General features: G+C 42.8%; 1 pseudogene; it reads right to left on the reverse strand.

Annotated features, from left to right (window-relative positions):
• Positions 1–14,104: 14,104 nt before the first annotated feature.
• Positions 14,105–23,992, reverse strand: part of LOC136496109 (probable LRR receptor-like serine/threonine-protein kinase At1g56130) — a 33,823-nt pseudogene continuing 23,935 nt past the window's right edge.

Consider the following 23,992-nt stretch of genomic DNA (forward strand, 5'->3'; position numbering starts at 1 on the left):
TTATTCTTTGGAGATTTAAGCATAAATATATAACTGCTACGGTTAATGCTTTTATCGTTTTATCTATTATTCCTACTACAAAAGAATAGTAGAAAAGGGTTGCTCAAGATCAAAGCAGCAGGAAACTGGGAATGAGGTACGGTCACATTAAAAGTTGTATGCTCATCATGTATAGGATCCGACACATATTCATGGTCTAATTCAAGTCTCCCAGGACATGACCATCATGTGCACAGAAAGCACATGTCCCCCGGCTTCATATCATGAATTACTTTTGCTATAAGGTGAACTAAAATCCCTACTCTGAAAGCTCAGATATACATGCACGTTTGGATCAATGTCATATATTGAATGCACATAAACAAAAACTAGCAAATTTCCAGCCAGGAACAGTGTTTTTCTCTCACACCAAACCAGCCAGCAGTAAATAATCCACGATACGATACGGCCTCCCGAACAGGCTGTAGATCTGGAATTCTGGATGTTTAGTTCACTTACTTGCAAATGAGACATTTGCACGTTTTGCTTATACACGTTCAATAAACCTAACATACACACAAATTATACGCATTAATATTTACTTCATTGAATCACATTCTTACATTTCCAATGTAATATAAAAACCCTGCAACAACTCACATTCTTATTTCTCAATGTAATATGGAAGTCCCGCAGCAACACACGGGGAATTCGTCTAGTACGCTTTATTGTACAGAGCTATTGTTATTCTTTGATGCATGGTGTCTGTTGAGTTCAACCATAAAACTGAACAGCTATGTCCCGTCCAGGGGAACTACGCACATTCCCTAGCATTGGACGTAGCGATTACATGGAAGAAGATGCCCATGCGTGCATCTCTGATATGTTGGCGTGGTCTAAAACGACGGGCGCAGCGACATCAGTGACGAGGATCGATGCAACCTCAGGAGCAGTGACAAGGATGTAACCTCAGGTGCATCAACCCTATAATAGATTAGACAATCCATCAAACAAAGTGGAGAAGAATAATAAAGTGAATTTAATTGCTTAAAATTTGATATCGAAAAACAACGACAAAATTTTCAGAAATATTTATACCTAGGGCTGGGCATTCACGGATACTACATTCTGACGGTTTTTTGGTCATTCATGACGGAAATTTTCCATCATGGATTAACATGATTCTTGTATTGATTGTTACCTGAATTTGGCCCGGAAAAAGCATTACCTAAAATTTCGGGTACCCGATAATTTGGGTTCGGGTTTTACCCAAGATACCTGAAATTGACAAAACCAACCATTTTGGAAGAATTCTAGTAGCATATTAAAGCAATAAACAATGGTCCTCCACATCATGTCTTCATATCAATTAACAACAAAACTTATCAAGTTAGCATAAATCTATATTAATTCATACCAAATAATAGATTTATAGTGCACTGAACCGCTTCATGTCTTCATATTAGGAATATAAGAATATTTGAAATATTTCAGGTAATTCGGGTAGTTTGGGTACCCAGGAACATTACCTGAACTACCGAACTAAATTCGGGTTTCTACAGATACTATCCAGAAATATGATAGGCTATTTTGGGTTCGGGGATTGAGTATTGGGTATTTTGCCCACCCTTATTTATACCTACTAATTTGGCTGGTACTAAACCAATTTGATAGTCCAACTAATGTATACGAGCCGACTAGTTTTAATCTACAGCGAACCTAAAAACAAAGTGTAGCGAACTTAACCAACAAAACATATGGCCTTACATCCATATGTAATTCAGCTAGGCATCTGACCCCTAGCAAGACCTACGACACCAGTCACCGGTTAAACTTAGCTTCGCAGTCAAAGCTAGTGTCTAGGCTATAGACCTATAGTGAACACGTACAAGAACCCGCTGCTTCTCTGGTTGCGACTGTGGTGGTGCCCTCTTGGGTATCATTCCTACATCTTGATCTAATTCCCGTTCTTGATCTAATCCCCATGCTAGATGACATGCATGTTGACATGCTTGTAGTGCTTCAGAATTCTCGAGGATAGACTCATCTTCTTCTGACTCAAGTTCTTCAGCTGTAGAAAAAAGACATATATGGCAGAAGATTAGTTGCTATGCCTCTCTACTACTTAAGGAAACCAAGAAATGAAAGATAACAATAGGACTCACCTTTAATTTCTTGTTGATCACGATTACTGAGGGAAGGCTCATGTTCTTCAGCTGCAGAAAAAAGACATATGGCAGAAGATTAGTTGTTATGCCTCTCTATGAAATCGAGAAATAAAAGATAGCAATGGGGCTCACATTTAATTTGTTGTTGACCACGGTTACTGAGGGAAGGCTCATGTTCTTTGGCCGTAGAAAGAAGACATGTGGCAGAGGACTAGTTGCTATGCTAGCTTCACTACTACTATTTAGAAAACCAAGAAATAATGAAAGGTAACAACCGAACTCACATTTAATTTCTTGTGGATCACGATGGAGTGAGAGGTCATGTTCTTTAGCCGTAGAAAGAAGACATGTAATAGAAGATTATCAGCTATGCTAGCTTCGCTAGGGAAACTAAGAAATTAAGGATAATATAAGGCCTTTTGTCAATTTGATCTTCTTCCATATCAGTCTTCCAACTACCATGAGGGCGGCCACCACCACCACAAAACACTCACCAACGCTCAACGTGACTATGACTTCCAGCTAGGAGGTAGATGGCCCGTCTTTGGTATAGGCGGCGGTGGAGCTAGCTATGGCGGGGACGGCGGCAGTGCCGGTGGCGGTGATGATGGTGACGATGTGTGGGCACAATTGTCCCTTTTGTAGAGGTCCCACATCACCTGCACATCTAAGATATCAGAGACCACCATATCTCCTGTCTCTGCGACACGACACAAATAATCTTTGTCTTGGTCATCGATGGTCATCAACACACTTCTGCAGCAACGAAAACTATGAACTTTCATGTCACCACGGCAGTATTGTGTCAATTCAATTGCATGTAAGGTCGAGTTATAGTTGGATCATGTAGAGATTGAAAAAGAATGCATTATAGGGTAACATATTCAAACCAAAGCTTCAAAAAATATCTGAATTAGGCAAATAATATGTCAACTTTTCACTTTCTGCTTAAAATTTCAAGATCTACTAGGTCTAATTTTTACAAAGACAACTTGCACAAACTTAAACACAGTCAGAGTATGAATCTCTCGCACCATGGTCTCAACAACAGTAGAAACTAGAAAACTAAAGACTGGGAAAGCCTAGAGATGAACAATTGGAGAGATGGACTGGTTAGGAGTAGCCATCCTCTTATTTATAGAGCTATTACACGCTCCCAACAATGCTCTTAGATATTTTGGCTGAACCACTTAACCTAGGGGTAAAATGGTTGTCCAACTTGAGATCCAAGCATTCGATGGCCACGGGCTCTTCACGACTTTGCTTTGCCTCGACACAAGCTTCACGATGACACCACGTGCCTCTTCCCGTTTCCATCGGAAATCCAACCGGGTTTTGAGGCCCAAACTCAAGAAACCGTCCACCGGTGGTTTTGAGTCCCAAACCACCGAACCCCTAGGAGAAGCATATCCGCTGCGCCGCCTCCACGATCTCAACACATGTCATCGTCATCCTCAACCGCTCGATCACCAAGTCCTCCAGCACGTCTGATTGACTTGGTCAACCGCTATCTTGACTAGGTCAACACGGTCTACTTCTCCACATGTACTTTTGCTTGTTGATATCCCCAAGTGTCAGCCACCCATGGTCAGCCTTTCCGGCCATCTTGATCCCTCGGTCCAAGCCTCACGTTCGTCCTTCACCGCTCCCGGTCCATCGGTGCGGCACATCTCTACTTGACCTTTTCCATATCCGTGACCGCCTCTATGCTCCACGCTTGCACACCAACATAGCCAAGTGACATGTTGCACATACACTCACATAATGGTTAGTCTCCGAAGTCCAAAATTAACCAAAGCCGATCATCTCCTAACAATTACTCATCACAACTCGACCCGTAAGGGCACATATTAACCTTATGTTCGCAATTTGCATGTCAACTTTTATATATGAAGTACATATTTGTATGTGTTCCAAGTTTTAAAAAATTGAGCTACCAGATACAGTATATCTGAAATACACACTAAGGCGCAACGGGAAAAAACTATGAATGAGATTAAAAATTAGAAAGAGTTACTAATAACCAAAGTCTATGGTAAATGGATAAAGGTTATAGATTATCTATATCAGAGATAGCAAAGCTAAGAAACTCTCAGTAGCTATTGACTAAACATTTGTTGAGAAGCTTATGATATTTATTATGTCCTTTTTAAGGAAAAAAAACAGAATATATCTTTAAGTTGGCGACAACAATTGGAACTAAATCACTCGGCGCCATACAGTACAGTCTTGCTCTTGCCTAGATTTTCTCCTCAAGGCACGGCGAGGCAATCCTAGCCTGCCCCCTGGCAAAGGAATCAGGAAGGCCAGTGCCTCGGGCAAACCGCGAAGTAGAGATGAAGTGCAGAGAGCAGAGGTACAATACTCTCTTCTGTGGGGATGAACTCGATTGGAGCTGCCGAGGAACGTATAGAATAGCAGCCAAGGACGTTGTAATTCAGGAGTGAACTGGACATAGATAGACTTATGATCGGTTGGATCCGTTCTTGGTGCCTAGGAAAATCGGAGAAAGGGGTGTTGTTGCAATGCCGGCCGGAGTTGGCGTCGGACATGCCCCAACCCAGTAGCGACAATTTACCTATACAAGCCCGCGGTGACTCCAAGAAGGAGACACCGGCCACGTCCCTCAAATTAATTTCGGCCGTTCGATCTATCATCGTGTGGCTGTGATCGCTCGGAGCGGATTCGGTCGGAAGCGGCTTCTTCTTCTCCTCCTTCGCTTCCATCCGCTTTCCCTCTGCTTCTCTCGGTGTCGTGCAGCTTCTGCTCCGGAGCTAGGCCACCCAATATATACAGGGCTTCCGATTCTGATCCTTCCGGCAAAAAAAAAAGAAAAAAAACCCGCCTCCACCTTATCTCTTCCCCGTCCTCCTCCGCTCCTCCCGCAGGTCGCCACGATGCCGCCGCCGGTGGCGCCCCCGCACGTGCCTCCCTTCCTCCTCCTCTATTCTCTCCTTCCTCTCTCCATCCCCGCGCTCTCAGTCTGTGGCGATGGTCACCATCGGGGCCCACGCGCTGTGCTGCGCTGCAGACCGGGGAGCCATCGCCCCGGCAGCGCGCCGCGCCGCCATCCGGCGTCGCTGGGGCTGGCTAGCACGCCACCACATCGGAAGAGAGGGAGAGTGCAGGCCGCGCACGCCGGTGTCCGCCGGCACGGCTTCCCCAGCGTTGCCTCCTCCCACCGGTAAGAAACCCTAGCCGCCTCTTCGGCATCAGCGGCCAAGCTCGCCACAGCGAACATCAGCAGCCACGCAGTATGAAAACCTAGCTGATGGGGGCTCCACTGGTCGCCGATTCCCAAACCCCAATTTTTAGGACCCTGCCGTTATTGTTTCCTTTCCCTTTATCAAGATTTTCCGTATATATTCATGTCCACCAAAATTTTTGTCGCGCAGTATGGAAAGATAAGAGATGATTAGTGTTGTAGTTGGGATTTCCAAAAGCAAACCTATTTTTCAGTGAGCTTGATACTTCTCTAATGACAAAGAAATACGAGCACAGCAAGATATATGAGCATGGATGTAATTTTCCTATTTTTTCCTTATTGGTACATGCTTTGCTTTTCGACATCATGATTAGTGGCTCCATGTACATCATACGTCCTTAGCTTTTAGCATCCACAAAAGATACCTGCTTGTATGTTGAAACAATATAGATTGATGCATTGGTATGAAATGTTCAGAGATGGATGCATTGCTATGAACTGTTCGGTGGACACGTTTTCAAATAGCACTGAATTGCTCCATCTTGTAGGGTCCATTTTCCAGAGAAGTGTAGGTTGTGCAAGGTTTCTCATAGATTTGTGTTATGATCTTCGAGCACATGCTTCAACTCATTTGCTAAGCCATCCTTGATGGTCATTTATGACAGTTTGGTGTCTTTTGTCTTCTTTAAGAATAAGAGGTTGCTATGCTCTTTCTTTTTCCTTGCCAGTGCAAATTTAGGGCTATGTACTACACATTGGTTAGGCTAAAGTCATGGTACATGTTATTCAAGGTCGATGATTAGTGGGTTCCTACCTTTTTTTCACAACAAATAATTGTATAGCATGTTGAGTGATTGTGTATTGTAAAAAAAATAATGTTGTTTTGTGTTTCCATTTCATCAAGTGTAAAAAAAGGCATTACCATTCTTTTGTGTTAGGTTCCATTTGTTAAACATGTTGACATTAGCATTCTTTATGGTTAGGTTCATGTTTAACAAGTCAGAGAAAACTGTGTCGATTCAACTGAGCACGTTAGGTTACTGAATAAGGTTCGGTGGTAGTTGTACATAAAAAATAGTTCTTTACAATCTGATTACTTTTTATCTTTTTCTTTTGAAAATGAATTTGTTGCACCACTTCATCATTGTTGGTGTAGGACTAGCGCTGCTCCATTGATGACAAAGTGCCTCCACATATGCTCCCCTACACAACTAACAGGTAGGCTCTGCCTTCAGTTTTATGAAGATTTGGAATTAACTGCAATCTACGTTCTAAATCTTTACTACCATCCTAACCTCACTCCATCTACAAACTAAATACATAAGGAGATGTGGTATATTTTTGTGAATGCCAAAAATATACCTGGATTAGGACTCTGATGCCAAGCCTTCTTGCTGAGAAATTAAAAAAATAACATTATCTGAAACACCAACAAGGTCAGTGCTTTTTTATGTTTTTTTCCTTGTGTGATTTATGGCAGCTATTAGTTACTGCACATGTCCATGTGCTCTTTCCAATAGTTTCCTGTTTTAAACTTAAAGTCATGCTGTTTTTAATCTCTATCTACACTGATGGACTACATTTTATTTGTTACCAATCCACGACGACCTTCCTCAGGACATATTTACTTGAGCATAGCATTTGCATATGTTTAGGTGCTTACATATCCCCACTTAGTACTTTAGCAGCTTTATAGGCACATGTGGAATGAACTGATGTAGCTATTTGTCTTTGATGCCTGCGACACCAGGTTGTGCTTACGGATGAACTATACCTTGCAGATAGTATTTGAGAATGGACTCAATTAAATTGAAAATGAAAATATGGATATTCGACAGTTGCCATTGCCTATTTGTGCTGTGATTTTATTTTTCTAAGTGATTTCACCTTTTCTGGGCAGATGTCTTCCTGTACAGATGGTTTCATTTTACTCATTTGTGTCCTTGTCTGCTGTTGCATTCCCTTTTCCTCTTTCTTGTATTTCACTTCATTTTAGCTCAGCAAGTAATTGCACGGCCGACCGTTTTCCACACTGAACCCTGTGCTCGGCACTGACAAATGCTTGAGTGCTGTGACATTTTCTGGCAACATCTTCACGCCATAGGCGGTGCGAGTTTAGGATCCATACCAAATGTAGGTGCTCCTCAAAACCAGCAAGATCTCAACTGATGAATATCTTTTCTAAGTTTTGTTGTTGTCAATGCAAATACTCAATTAATTTCTAATAGGACTATTGCCGTGTTTCCCAAAAAAAAAGCAATAGTCAGTATACACAGCCTTCTGCCGGTCTTCTGCTGCTATATTGATTGATGCATTCTTCAAATTAAATCTAGATTCGCTACAATTATATAAGCAAAGTAAATATTTGTTGTAAAAACATGCTCAGCACATTACTGAATGAGTTTGGAAAGTGTAGAAGCTTAACATAGTGATGCCAAGCTTGTCGCTTATTGCCAGCACCCTTCTTTCCTTTGAACAAATTATTCTCTTCATAAATATGAATAACAGCTCTTTGGTATATTTACATTGCATTGCATCAGTAGCTTAGTTTCAGCAAATGATTCTACCTTCTTATTTGACCTCTTACTATTTTAGGTTCACTCCATAGTACCTGATATCCTCATGTAACAATTAGCCAGGCTCTCTGCTAAATCGACATTGCCCCTTTTGGTACAACAAATGCTACTAAACGGCTCGCTATTTACTACAAGGTAACAATTCCCTACTTTCACTGTAGTTTGTACACCGAGAAACAGTACTAAACATGCTCTATTTCTTCTTTACCTTTCGGAGTATGATGTCAAAAAAAATGTCCACGCCAGAAACGTTCAAATGCCTAGCAGTAAGCACCAAACCATATTTACTGATTTAGCTTCTGTCTCCTCATTGTTCTTCGATTTGCGAATGTATATCCTTCAATCTTTTAAGCAAAACTAATACTTTTCATTCTGCCTGCACAGTCAGTGCTGTTCTCTTCCTCGAGGTGTCATCTTTCGTGATCATGATCAGCCTGATGAAACCCATTCCCATAACAAGCTTCGCTTGCTGGCTGGACACCTTTGCCAAACTCTGAAAGTTCTTTCCCCCATGGCAAAATGAGTCTCCATATCCAGTTGAAACAATCCTGTACTATGCTAATATTATCCTATGAAGGCTCAAAATGACAAACCATCTATAAATAATGTAACTAATGTTACTCAGCTTTTTGTTCCATATACAATAATATGATGTGCTATAATTCCGGCTTCCTTTTGTGTAATGTAATTGTTGCCTTTGGTTTTCAGGTCGTGCTTGCTTATGGCCAGCAAGAGGAAATGAAGAACGGTTATCCAAAGAGGTAATTCGGCCGTGGTTCTATGCAGTTCTAATTTTGTTAAATTTAGTCCATGTTAGCTTAAGTGCCATTCAAATTACAAATTCCTGGTTAGCGGCCAAATTAGGACCATAAAATCACATTCTTTTCTGATTGTAGAGGCGATTTTGGGGTCACGTTGCCTAGCTCCCTTACCGTGGTCAACCTTCTGATTGTAAACCGAGATTTGGTTATGATCAGATGATCTTAGCGTCTGCCATTTGTTTTTTTTTCTTCTTGAGCCTATGATGAAAATTCCATATGCATTGCTCAATGATATGATCTGATGTTCATTCGCTTGTGAGGTACTCAGCATGGGTGTTACTTATATGATGCAATTTCTGAGGGTAAACCGGTTATCACCATGCCTTGAGGCTCCAAGTTGATGAACAAATAATGATGATTGCTATGTTTCTGAGGCCTCTATTCGGGAAGGCCTCCCTGGGTAGCGAGTTGGTACACGTCGCCCCTAAAACTGCGATTGGTCCATGCCAGCACCGCATCATCTTCGTCTTATCTGATTGGTCCACCTTAGCAAAACAGCTTCCAATACAAGCAGCCGTCCCTCTCATCTTGCTATTGTTTCCTTCTTGAGCCTGTGATGAAAATTACATGTGCATTGCTCAATGATATGATCTGATGTTCACTCGCTTGTGAGGTACTGGGCATTAGTGTTATGTTACTGATATCATGCAGTTTCTGAGGGTAAACCAATTAACACCATGCCTTTTTTTGGCCATCAGTTAACACCATGCCTTGAGGCTCCAAGTTGATGAACAAATGATGATTGCTATGTTTCTGAGGCCTCTAAAAATCATGTCAAGCCAATTGATGGCAATGTACCGTACACATATTTTCATCATGGTTTCAAATAATTAGGCCACATTACAACAGACCTGGTACTTAAAATATGTGGTGTCAACGTATGGGTGATTTCTATTTGCTCTTCATTTTCATCATTTGCAAAACTAAATCTCATACTGCTTTATGCTACCTATTAGTTAGTACCTGTTCCATCCTTATATTCTGTGATTCCCATGCCTTTTTACCTAGCTTCATATTTTCCTTCCACAGATGGTAATACTGCAGGTGCCATATACTTGGTTTCGTAAACACTCTCGCTGCACGCTTAGATCTATTCTACATGGTACATGTTAGTAAAAGACGATGTCGTTAAGGATATCCATGCGTCATGAGAAAATTTGCAGCTGTCAATAACTTTGAAAGTTTTGATAAGTTCCAGGTGTGGTATGATGCTGCACACAAATGCAGTATCCTCACGCCATTGCTTCGTAGACCTGGTGTTGTGCGTCCTTAAAAGTGGTATTTTCATATGTTACTTTGATTTCGAACATGCCCACAATGAATGGGCCTTCAGATGTCCTTATCTACATTTTTTTTATTTTGCTTCATTTCCTAATCCTGCTCCCATTTGATTTGCCCACATTTTTTCTGGCTGCGGGTGAATGAACCTGAGCTCTGATCTTTGCCTTTCTGATTTTATCATTGGATCATGATTTTTTTTCTTGTGCTCATGTTCATGCTGTACTATTTCAGTTCCTCTGCTTCCTAATATTTTTCTTCTTTTCTCTTGGTAAATGCACTTCTCAAATTTCTTTTTTTTTGTGCAACGTACAAACTTAAACGAATCTAGCTTCCTGTGTTCAAATTGACCTGTGCTCAGAAAAACTGGGGCTAAAGGTGTAATGAATTGAGGTTACCAGTTCTTAGTTACAACACAAGTCACCATCTTACCTTATTTTTCTAGAAATTGTGCTTTTGGGTTCAGCAAGTTGAAAAAGCTTAGGATTGATGTTAGTTAACTGAAATTTGTTATGCAGAGAAAGCAGCATGCTTCCTTTTGTTTCTACACCTCACTCATGAAGGCATGCAGGTAATTGTTTTTTCATGTCTATGTATGATTGCAGGAAAGGGCTACAGTTTACATGCTCCTCACAATATTGAAGTCCTTTTATGCTCTCAGCAATTTAACTGTCTCTTATCTGCTGCTAATTCCGGGTCAGTTCTATGTGTAGGCGATTGAAGAAGTCTTTTCTCCTTACTTTAGCTCCAAGAATATTATCTGAAAGGTACCGAATGTACTCTTTCATTACAATCAGGGGATTTCATAGCATATTCACTCTTTCCATCGTCGAGGACTACAAGTAATGGTCCATATCAATTGACATTAAGAGATAGAACAGTGTGCATCCAAAAAATAATATTTGTAAACATGCAGAGGCAAACGGTTTTCATACAACACTGTTTATTTTTCCCACAACATGTTGTTACATTTAGTTCTGCAAGAGTGTTGATATATTTGGCTGAATATATTATCTTACGTACCATTAGTTTGTGATAAAAAGTTATATGCTTCTTGTGATTGCTTTTCATGCGATGCTAGCTAATTTAATTTAGCTAAATCAGTCTTCATCTATTGCAGTGGTGCATGTACAATGATTAATACTACAATGATTTTTGTCATCTTAACTTGTACTCCTGGAGGTAATGGTCCTTTCATTAACTTGTGATGTTTCGTACGTCAGTTCTCTCCTGTCTCCTACTACAATACACCTTTCTCCAATTATAAAAATGATGATAGGCTTCAAATCATGTATTTGTTTACTTTATTGAAACGGAAGAACAGAAGTCTATGGAACTTATCAATTTGAACATGCTCGTGCGCAGTTGGTTCGGTGTTAAGTTTGATTAGTAACAGCTCCTTTTTATTTATTCTCTGTATATTCAGATTGCTCCTTGGATTAGCATATAGAGCATTGATAAGGTTTCATATGGGTGTCTTTGCTTTTTCAGGCATCAAACTGTACCATTTGTAGATCTTTTTGCAGCACCTGCACAGGTTGTTCCAGTTCCAGCAACCAGTTCCATGCAGGCAGCAAGTTCACTTGGTACTCCACAGAGTACACAGCCTGAACCACAGGCTATATCCATTGACTCTAGAACTTCATCGGTATGTTATATTGCCTCTCCTTAATTATTCATGCTTCGTTACATAGCTCTACACCTGCATAAACCTATTTTCTCATTTCGTATACAGGCACCTACTCCAGCAGCTGACCCAAATGATACACCTCTAAAGGATCTCATCACCAAGTAAGTCGCATTGGCATATGAAAATTACTCAACAAAAAAAAACTCTGTTTACCTTTTCAATTGTTTTCATCAAAAAAAAAATTCTTTCCGTATGATTTAGATCACCAACAGCACGCTCGCAGGAAACTGTTTGGAGAAGACACTATCGCTGAAAAGGTGGGTTCGTACATATCTACTGCCCTGAACCTCAAAACTTTAGCACAGCAGAAATTAATAGACTATTTTGCTTTCAATTTACAGGAAACCATAGAGGATCAAAATTTGAATGCAGAAGGAAGGATGTGATCTAGCACCTGTCCTATCGCTGCAGCAAAAAAAAGTTTGATCGGCATGCCTACACATTTTGCTGCTACCTATTTATTTAGTGCTTTAGTGCTTTTCCCCCTACTACAATGAGTTACGTTCTGTCTGCCCCTCAAAATTAAACTAGCTGAGATCATTAAAATAGATTTTGATTATTTGGAAATGTTGTGCACAGCCATGTGGTGGATTTAATCTATATATATAGAACCTCATAGGCTAAGGCATACATTATTCTTATTTTGAAAATGGTTAGCTCAACAATTTCAGAACTTATCTATTCTTTTTGGATATGAATGCTCATATTTTGCAAAGATGGAATATTATTGTTCTTTGAATGGTGTACGCCATTCAAAGAGGTAGGATTTTAATTACCTGAACTCATCATTCAGAGAAGAATATTTTTGTGACAGCAACAATTTTGATTTAGGTGCCTTGTTTCGGCTGCCCAGGTGATGTCAAAAATATTTCATTAATTCTAATGGCCAAAAAATTAATAATAACTGCCTACAAACTGAATCCTGCTCATGCATCCACATATTGGATTTTGCTGTCATGATTACCTCAAAAGAAAAGATGATGTCCTTATTTTCACACAATGTTTTAGGCTTCTAAAAGAGGTCATATCTGTGGATTGATTTATATCTTTCCCCATTATCCTTTTATGTTTTACCATTATCTGTGAATTGAAGGGATTTCTGGTGTCATTGGTTACAGCAGCATTGAGGGTGAGGCATGGCAATGGAGGCCCTTTAGCTCCCACAAGCATGCACGGTCTGGGAAAACAAACAACCAGGTAAAGAACTCCCAGGCAGGAGGGCCAGAGTTTCCATGTTGTGTACCTTCTTATTCAACTCTTAACTAAATTAGTTAACGGCCTCTAAACTTGATAGGAGTACATTATACCATGTCTTTTCCATTTTTAGCAGATTCATGTTGAAGCTTACGACCCCATTCCCTTATTTGTAGTTACTTTGCAGCGACATAGAAATTGTGTTCCTGCTGGCCTACAGCGTACTGATTTTTCTCCTTCAATACTGTATTTTCTATTGCTTGAATTGCAGTCTATTTGTTTGTTCAAATACAGTAACTCGACCAGCTCTATCCATTACTTAGGATGGTTATAGCTAGCAGCTTGAAACATTACTGTGTCTACAGATTGAAGCCTGCTCATGCATCCACGAATTACATTTTGCTGTCATGATTATCTCAAAAGAAAAGATGTCCATATATTTAGACAATATTTTAGGCTTCTAAAAGAGGTAATCCATTTTGTTTCTTCATGTAATCCCATTGTAACACATGGTGATATGGTAGTTCCTGCGATTAAGTTGTTCAAAGCCTTTTGAAAACATTTTTTTTCTGATAATCTGCTATTTCTCCTTTTTAATCGCTTTTGGCTGACCCTCCTCCCTATAAAATATGTTGTTGGATATCACACCCCAGAATTGCAAATTTTGGGTTGTCCATAAAAAAAACTAAAAACATAATTTGTTTTAATAGTTTCATAAAACTTTTCAAGCTTAGTTTAGTTTAGCACAAATTAGTTGTAAAAAAATTGTGGACTTTCAAACTTTTCCGAACTAATATGACGGGCTTGTGCTTTCTTCTGTCCCTGCCACGCTTTCTTCGTCCACGCGCGCAAGGGCGCGCGCTTTCTACTAGTAGTTCTACAATTGGGAAAAGTCAGTTACTTTCATCACAGATGCACACGTAAGTGCTGATGGATCGAGTTCCAGCCTTGAACTCTCACCAGCCTGCAGTCGCCATGACTACATGCCTTCGTGGTAAACTAAAATGGAGCGAAGAAATCTTTATTTATGAACCGCGATGATTTGAGTTAATGAACCTCGATCAAAGTGGTCGTGCTTTGAGTTTGAGGTAGGCGGCACCGCGGCAGAGCTGCACCACGTCTACTGCAGTCAACCGTACAAATCTCCAAAGTGATCTCATACACAACATGCATCCACTGACCTGCTATTTTCAAATTGAAGTGAATCTCCAATAAACAATACTGTAATCCGGCCGTGCGTGGGTTGACAGAAGCTCATCGTACGTGTCCATGCATGACCATCATCGATTACCGGCCTTCATCGATGACGGAGCTCAGGAACGGCGACGCGGACATGGCCTCCGCCCCCGGCTCCGAGCTCGACTGCTGCCCTCTGGCGTTCACCTGCCACTCGGCCACGTAGCTGGGCTTGGTCACCGCCTCGGCCACCTCGCTGTCTCCAGCGAGCATCGACACCACCCTCGACATGGATGGCCGCTGACGGGGCGAGCTCTGGATGCAGAGGAGGCCAATGCGGATGGCACGGAGCACCTCGTCGCTGTTGCATTCGGTGAGCCTGGGGTCCACAACGTCCAAGGGATGTTCTTCCTCGTAAAGTTGCCATACCTAATAAATTGGACGAGTCACAGGGACAACATCGCTAATGATTGTTGCAATAGAAGAAAATAATATAATAAATTGTTTTTCAGTTCGTTTTGCAATATTTGTGCATAAATAATAAATAATTAAACCAAGTAACTACAACTTGCTGAAGTTGGTTCACGAAAAATATAAAATGTGGACGTATATCTTGTACTGATAATATTTAAACAAAAAAATGCTAATATTTTTATTAAAGTACGGTAATTTCTTCAGTCCGCCACCCACTTCGTTCCCCGTCTTACCATCCCTCATTCCCACCCTCTTTTTCTACCCTTCACTGGCCCCTTCATGCTTTCACATATGAAAAATGTAGAAACAACTGCAGGAGTGCGAGGCCAAGCAGTGGTAGACTGCATCGATCTTACTCTAACATGGTGTCATTTATAGTTTTGAGTTGCAAAACCTTCACCGGCACTACATTACTCATGTTGTGGCCTTGCCGTCCGAGCCCGAGCCCGAGCCCGTGCACGTCGACATGGCAAAGATGCGCGTAGATGTGTGGCTCATCTTCCATCTTTTTAAATCTCTATACATATGCACACAATAGCCAACCACTTAAGCTGAGTTAATTTTCCATGTGCGATTGATAATTATATTCATATTTTCCATGTGCGATTGATAATTATATTCATATCCAATATTAAAAGGAATAGTGATCATATATGTCCTTCCTTTCCATGCCTTGTCTTACCCCGGCCTCTTCCATAACCGGCCAGGACTCGGCCAACATATTAGATTTTGTGATCACCTAATGGTCTAGGTTAATGCAAAGAGCACATAATATACACAAACAAGTCATTTTTTCTTTTCTTTTGTCCTTCCGTCGTCCCTTTCACCCAACTATAGGTGGGCTAGAGCCGCTCTTGCGCCTCTCCATTGCCGGCTAGGACTTGCAAACACCACTGGAGTTATGATCATCTAACAACAAAGATTAATTCAAAGAGCCTGTAACAAATAATAAGCCGTTGTCCTTCATATCGTCCCCGACATGTGTGGTCGTCTACTACTCTACTGGTGCATCCATTTGCAAATTAAACAGACGTAGAATACGCAATTGGCGATGCCAGTTCACCTGCCCACTCTACAGCAGTCGTCGTCGCCACACAATCGAGTCAATGTACTTTACATTGGGCTGTCTCCTTGACGCCAACACAATGCAAAGTTGTGGCCCTGCGCTCCTATAAACCCACCACCCACTGCCTCATGTAGTGCACTACCGCGTACCGCCTGTGTCATCCGTCACTACCAAGTTTTGATTCAACGGCCGAGCTTCAATGCCAAATCTGGGGCAGCGACCGAGGCTATGAGGAGGTGCATGGTAGTAGGAATGGGGGAGAGAGGAGGGCCCAGGATCTATCCGCCGACCCCCTCCTTTCCAGAAAAAAACGGCGCTTTCCCTACTCCCATCCTCATTGCACACTTGGAGACTCGCGCGAATGAAGCAGTGCTTTCCCTACTCCATCCATCTCTCCCACATGATATCCATTCACCACTTGATTACCTCTACCTACACCTCCATAGTTTCCGCCTTGTGCCTATCTTTGTGAGTTGTGTTTTATTTGCGCTTCATGTTGCTTTCTTAAGTGACTGGTTTTAGCTTTTGCATGGGGTCAGGTGTTTTTCGCCCCCATACTGTTTGTTTTCGGGCCTAGTTTCCATTCAAAAAATTGGACCAGCAGTTGTTGCCTTTTTTTTAATTTTTCCCATACTAATAAAAATAGCGGCATTGTCTTCATTGAGAGAAAAAATATGTTGAGTCAGTGCCTACTGTGCAAAACACCTCTTGGCTTGTGAAAATACGCAGGTATTGAGTGCATCAAGGTGTGGTTGACAACAATCGAGAAGGTCAAGTGAGAGGTTTGGATCGATGCACTACGGGCGGTGAATACCGAATATGGAGGCTTGGACCAAAGGACGAAGAGGCTGGACTACGGACCCAAGATGACTAGCACTTGCCATGGTGATGAGTAAGAGCACACGTGAGATGGTGATAAGATTATGTTAAATGAAGTCAAGGCCGGGATTGGAAGTCAAGGCGATACGTCGCGAGCAAATAGTGAGTCGCCGGGCCTAGGACATGGAGGACAGGGGCTGACATTGGAGGAGTTGCGTACTGGCTACACTGCCCTAGAGGGTTTGGCGGTTTTTGCGTCAAAAACTGGAGTCGGAGTCGTTTTCAATTTTGGACCTCAAAACCCAGGGAGATCTCGATGCTACATATGGCATTATTGGAGAGCTTGAATTGAGGCAAAACAATTTCATGAAGGGACCATGGTCGTCCCATATATGGAAGACCTACTTAGATCATTTTGTTTCTAGTGGCCTAGTGGTTCACATGTGTAAACTTAGAGGTATTCTTGGAACGTGTAATAGCCTTATAAATAAAAATTGGTTGTCCAAGACAATTATCCGTTTCACTTTCTAATTTCCTAGGCTTATCCAAGCATGGGTGGATCCACAGTTGTGCCAAGGTATTCTCAGGCATACCCAATATTTTTGGGAAAATTTTAGTAGTTTGTAGAGGTACATACATGTATTATATATGAAGGACCGGAAACGGTGACCAGAGGGGGGGGGGGGGGGGGGTTGAATGGGAGCCTCAAATTTCTCGCGAAATATTTGGCCGCTGTCCCAACTTCACCACCAAACGCGCAAATAAATCACCATGATGTCCACGACCCAAAAGATTGGGTGGATGTTCCCTAGGAACACAGCGGGACACCACAAAGTCAACGCAATAAACGGTAGATAATTTGGAGCTCAAATGAACAAATTGCGAATGAAAAGCTAGCTGAAAAATGGACCTAAAATTCTAGGCACTGGAGATAGTACAACAACTAGCAGTGGCTTTGCAAGTCGTGAGATGTACACCAAACAATTGCCACAATTTAATGCTCTAATGAGGAGCTCATGATTGCTTAGTTCATTTCACGGAAGCAAGAACAAGGCTAATGACCAATAAAAAATTAAGCATAAGGCGAAGCACAAGCTGCTGCACTTGCCGTTCAACACTAATTGCGAACTGCTTTGGTGATAAAAAATTCAGAGAATGAATCACTGTAGAGAGAGATCAGGCACTGAACAGCAATCTCACATCCATGAATACTTTCCAAGGGAAAATAGATATTCCAGAAATTAGCTCATAAATGTTGCCTATAATTCACGGATGCAAGAAAATGAATTTACGTACTGAAGCTTGTTTTCCTGGACAAGAGCTCCAGGCTGAACTGACCTCCTGCTGGTGGTGACCGGTGAGGGATCCAGTAGTCTCGCTCTGGAGGCCTGATGCACCACGACAGCTGAGAGCTGGACCTGACCGAGCAAAATCAAATCACCGGAACAGTGAAGAACGAACAAGAACCTGAGCAAACGAACAAAGAAAGAACGTAGTACACAGACTGAAAGAGACGGCCACGAAAACGACCCGAACTCGAAAGAAACTGAACGAGTCGCTCTCAAATCTTGCAGAGAGGATCACAACTGAGTTGAGAAGCTATCCTGAAAAAAATTATTGCCCAATTCCAACTCAAACTCTGGGAAATCCCCATCTCGTGCAAGAACACAGCTTTTCTCCCAAAAACGAAATCTGCTTGAAATTTGATGCACGAGTGGAATTGATGAATTTCAATTGGTAGGATTGTTCATCACTCGTCAGAGCATCAGTCAAGCCAAACAAAAATGCTCCAAATCATCAGAACCAACAGATCAAACATACGAGCAAAAAGGGAAACCAGGAGAACATACACAGGAACACGAGCACACCAAAAATGTTTCAAACTTCCAAAGCTCGGAGGTCACGGTGAGGTTAGGGCCTCACTTCCCAACCAAAAACTCAGATTACATAGATCAATTTGTGGTTCATCTGTGGACCTCTCACTCAAGAACAGCCAAGAGAAGGAAACCCTAGCTAGAAGGGAAAAACGAAAAATGGGAGAGGCCAGGAAGATGGGGGCTCCCTCATCCTATTTAATAGGGCTATTACACATTCCTAGTTTTGCCCCTGGATACAAATGAGTTGAACCGCTAAGCCCAAGGGCGTTGTTGTCCAACCCAGTGTAATCTTGATCCGACGGCCACCGCGCCTACTCACCGGTAGCTTCGCCTCGACGCGAACTCCCCGATGCCGCCACGTGCCGTCCGTCCCTCCTCGGAACCTCCGCCTGGGTTTTGAGGCCCAAACCCGTAAACCGTCCATCCGATGGTTTTGAGACCCAAACCATCAAACCGTCCGCGGGTAGCGTACTCCATACGCGTCCCCCGCCATCCGACGCGTGTCACCGCCGTCCTCAACCGGCCGGCCCGCCAAGTCCTCCTGAGCCTAGCTCGACTCACACGTCCGCCTTCTTGACCCGGTCAACACTGTCACTCCATGTCTTCTTGCACTTGTCGATGTCCCAAGTGTCAGCCACCGCGGCTAGTCACCTGGCCTCTGGGTCCCTCGGTCCAAGCTTTACGTCCGTCCTTCACCGCTCCCAGTCTGTCGGCACGGCACGTCCTCCTTGACCTTCACCTCGCCGTCGACCACCGCATCCGAGCTCCACACCTGCACAACACAAGCCAAAAGACATGTCACACACATAGCTTTCGCCATGGTAGGGTTAGTCACCACTCAACCCACTTCGTGGATCACATTGACAATCACTCATCACAAAACAAACACACAAGGGTACTTGTCAACCTTGTGTTCGCAATCTCCCCCTTGATGAGTGCATTGTCAACACCAATACACGGATAGCTTGAGCAAAAGAAAAAGAAGAAGAAGAAGAGAAAACAAAGAACTCACCCAAATGACCAAAAGCCAAAGAAAAGCCAAGAACCGGGTCATTTGAAAATGAGCAAAACTTGGTCCCCAAAGACATGAACAACGGCTCGACGCAACCAAGTAAAACAAAGCTAGCCCTCAAGAAGAGGCAACGGGCTCAACACCACTAGCAAAACACCTCAAATGCAACTCCCCCTGAACAAGTGCAATCTCTCTCAAATGAATGCATATCTCTCAACTTTAGGTGGAATTGGAAGTTTCTTCCCCTTTTCTGAATATTTCTCCCCTTGTGTCCCCTTGTGACATTTTGAGTGTGGAAACTTCTCCTCCTTGTTGACACATGCACTTATCAAGCTAGAGCCCAAGGATTGCAACTCCCCCTCAAAACGAGCTATGAATGTAGAAATGCACGAATGCAGAAGCTTCAAGATTATAGCAAGTAGATTGAAAGGATGCTCTAGTGGATGCTGTCATGTATATATAGCAACACATACAAGTGCTAGCAAATGCTCAAGGTGACCAAATGAGACGAAATATGGCATTTAAGCAAGTTTGATCAAGTTTGAGCAATTTTAAAAGAGGGTTCACCACCAAAAGAGCACATAGCAAAAATAGACAGGAGATCGACCTTGTGCTACACATGTATGCAAAGTGAAATACCCCAAACAAAGTTCACACATCATGTCATGAGACAAACTTGTGGTTTGATCAAATTTTGGATACCAATTGAAATTTATCGAAGTTATGCAGCTTATTACCAAAGTTTGTTAGACAAGTGTGTGCGGGAGGTTATCTGTGCCATCAAAACCTGACTTAGCGACCATGTCAAGCCTATGCCAAGGGCAATCAGAAGCTTAAGACAATGATCTCGGTATCCATTACAGAGCTCAAGTTCACCAATAAGTGTAATTTGGAGCTGTCTCGATACTCTGACATAGGATAGTACAGACCCATCCCGATCTTTTCAATTCACTTAGTTTGTTTTTCAAGTTTTAGCACAAATTCAAGTTTCTCAAGCAAGTGTGTAACTCAAGGTATGAGCCGTAGCAACTAAGCATATATATGAAGCAAAGAAGATCTCGACACATTCTACACATGCTAGTTGCCACAAGTAGTGGTGAACACATTTCATGTTCCAACAAGTTTTAATCAAGTTCACTATTTGGAAAAACAAGCTTAGCTCATAACATGCATCAATTGATCAAAATGAGCCTAAACCAAAAGCACATCATGTATATCCATAACAACCCCAACAAGAGCATAGTGTCAATCTAGCTACTATAAGGATGAAGCTCAGGATGCAATATGATACATGATGATATGATACGCAAGTATGATATAAAAACAAAAACAAAGGCTAAACTACAAAGAGAAAAAAAACTAGAATACAACAACCAAAATTCCCCTCCTCTAAAAAGGGAAACAAACTCCAAGCTCCCCTCGCAAGCGAGCAAACTGGGCTTGGTCAAGTGGTTTGGTGAAGATATCTACAAGCTGGTTTTGGGTATCAATGTGGTGCAGATCGATATCACCTTTCTCATAGTGGTCACGCAAGAAGTGAAAGCGAACTTCTATGTGCTTTGTCTTTGAGTGAAGGACTGGGTTTTTGGCTACACTTAGGGCACTGGTGCTGTCACAAAACAAAGGCACTCGCCTAAACTCTAACCCAAAGTCTCTCAGAGTAGCTATCATCCAAAGCAACTGGGAACAACAAGCAGCAGCAGCAACATACTCAGCTTCTGTGGTGGATTGGGCGACGCTAGACTGCTTGCGAGAAGACCAAGACACAAGAGAAGATCCAAGAAACTGACAAGTCCCTGAAGTGGACTTCCTCTCAACACGACAACCAGCATAATCCACATCAGAATACCCGCAAAGAGAAAGAGAGGAGGAGGCTAAAAACCAAAGACCAAACTCGGGTGTGAAACGAAGGTACCTGAGGATCCACTTGATGGCTTGACGATGAGACATGCACGGCGAAGACTAAAAGCACGCGCACAAGCAGACTGCGAACTAGATGTCCGGTCTCGTCGCCGTTAGGTATAGCAGGGACCCGATCATGCTTCGGTATTCCTTCTGGTCCATGGCTTCTCCCTCCTTGTCCTCATCCAGGGCCATCATGGTTGACATGGGCATTGAAATAGGCTTGGCCTCACCCATATCAAATTTCTTGAGCACGTCATTGGTGTACTTGCCTTGGTGCACGAACGTCCCCTCATGAGTTTTCTTGATTTGTAGCCCGAGGAAGAAAGTCAATTCGCCCATCATGCTCATCTCAAATTCCCTGCTCATAGTATCTGAAAACTTGGCAACAAGAGCATGAGAAGAGCCACCAAAGATTATATCATCCACGTATATCTGAACCAAAAGGATGTCTGTGCCTTGCTTGAGGAGGAACAAAGTCTTATCTACAGAACCCATCCTAAAACCCTTATCAAGCAAGAAAGCTTTTAAACGCTCATACCAGGCTCTCAGGGCTTGTTTCAAACCATACAAGGCTTTGTGGAGTTTAAAAACATGGTTGGGGTACTTTGGATTTTCAAAGCCAGGGGGTTGCCTCACATAAACCTCTTCCTCTATATACCCATTCAAGAAGGCACTCTTACATCCATCTGATACAGCTTGAACCCTTTCGAAGCTGCAAATGCTAAAAGAATCCTAATGGCTTCTAGACGGGCAACAGGAGCAAAGGTTTCTTCATAGTCTATTCCCTCTTTTTGGCAAAAACCCTGAGCCACTAATCTCGCCTTGTTTCTCACCACCACCCCATCCTCACTCTGCTTGTTCTTGTAAACCCACTTTGTACCTATGGGGTGGCACTCTAGTGGAGGTGGAACTAAAACCCACACTTGGTTCCGCTCAAAGTTCTCTAACTCCTCGTGCATAGCATTAACCCAATCGGCATTTAGATAGTGCGTGTCCAATATCTCGAGGCTCAAAGAAGCTACGAAAGCAGAATGAGCGAAATGGGAAATATGATAAGACTTGGAACAGCGTTACCCTTTCGTCGATGTCGCCGATCATGGTCTGAGGAGGATGGCGTCGCTAGATATGTCGAGGTGCACCCAAAGACAAAGTCGCCTCCCCCTCATCCACAGCTGGGGCCTCCTCAGTCGATTAAGGAAGCAGCTCACACAGACCCCTGAAGTAGAGGTGGAGGGCTTGGGGTCGTGAGCCGAAGTGGTCGAAGCTGGCTCGATCAGGGCAGCCGATTGAGATGGCTTGGGATCATCCCAATCGACGTCATCGTCATCCTCAACGAAAATGCTATCACCCATCTCTTCATCACCTGCACGTTCAAAGACAGAAATAGAAGAGGGCATGGTTTCGTCGAAGGTGACTTCACAAGTCTCCACGACACGGTTAGTCTCAAGATTAAGCACACGGTACGCATGTGAATGAGAAGCGTAACCGAAAAATATATCGTCCGAAGATCTAGATTCAAACTTGTCAAGATTACCTTGCTTAAGAATGAAGCACCTACAACCGAAGACTCAAAAATGACTCACCTTGGGTGGATGCCCAAACCGCAACTCGTAGGATGTCTTCTTCAAGAAAGCACGAAGAAAAATGCGGTTTGAAACATGGCAAGCGGTGTTGATGGCTTCCGGCCCAGTAACGCCTAGGAGTCCTATGCTCATCGAGCATCGTCCTGGCCATTTCAACCAAAGTCCAATTTTTGCGCTCAACAACACCATTCTGCTAAGGGACATAGGGCGAAGAAAACTGATGTTCAAGACCCAACGAAGCACAGAAGGTGTCAAACTGTGAGTTTTTGAACTCAGTGCCATTGTCACTGCGGACAGCTCATATGGCATTCTTTGGTAACTCAGTTTGCAACCTCAAGATCAAGTCACGAGCATGAGAAAACGCTTCGTCCTTGCCCTGCATGAAAAACACCCAAGAATAGCGAGAAAAATCATCCACGATCACGAGAACGTACCACTTCCCTCCCTCTGACCGAACCCGAGCTGGACCAACAGTGTCCATATGAAGTAGCTCACCGGGTCTCGTGGTCATGACCTGAGTCACTAGAGGATGGGAAGCAGCCACCATCTTCCCGTGTCGATAGGGATGGCATACCAGATCCTTCTCAAACTTAAGTTTGGGCAATCCTTGGATCATGTCAAGAGAACTCAACCTCACTAGGAGATCGAAGCTCAAGTGACCAAGTCTCCTATGCCACTTCCACAAATCAGAAGAAGATCCGGCAACCAAACAGCGAGAAGAATCGAAAGACTAAGAGAAATCAGCTCTAAAAACTCGGCCGAAAGGAGCGATCTGACAAACTAGATGTCCCTGAGAATCGAGCACACGAGAAAGTCCAGTCTTAAAGCGCACCTCAAACCCATCTTGAAGGAGTTGCGAAACAGAGAGCAAATTGAAATGCAGGCTTGAAACCAAAGCAATGTCCTTCAAGATAAAAGACTCATTGACCCGAATGGTCCCATGAGACAGAACCTTACCTTTGCTATTGTCCCCAAATGTGATGTACTCCTTGTATTGCATGGGGTCAAGGCTGGAGAACCATTGGGAACTTCCGGTCATGTGGCGCGAACAGCCGGAATCAACAAGCCACGTGTTCTCTAGTCCTCCGCTCTGCATCAATAGAAAGACAGGGGGTGAGCAAATGGCACAACACTGGGGTTAGTGAAATGAGGAGAATACCAGTGTTGAG

This window comes from Miscanthus floridulus, chromosome 12 (assembly GCF_019320115.1).
Source record: "Miscanthus floridulus cultivar M001 chromosome 12, ASM1932011v1, whole genome shotgun sequence".
NCBI lineage: Eukaryota > Viridiplantae > Streptophyta > Magnoliopsida > Poales > Poaceae > Miscanthus > Miscanthus floridulus.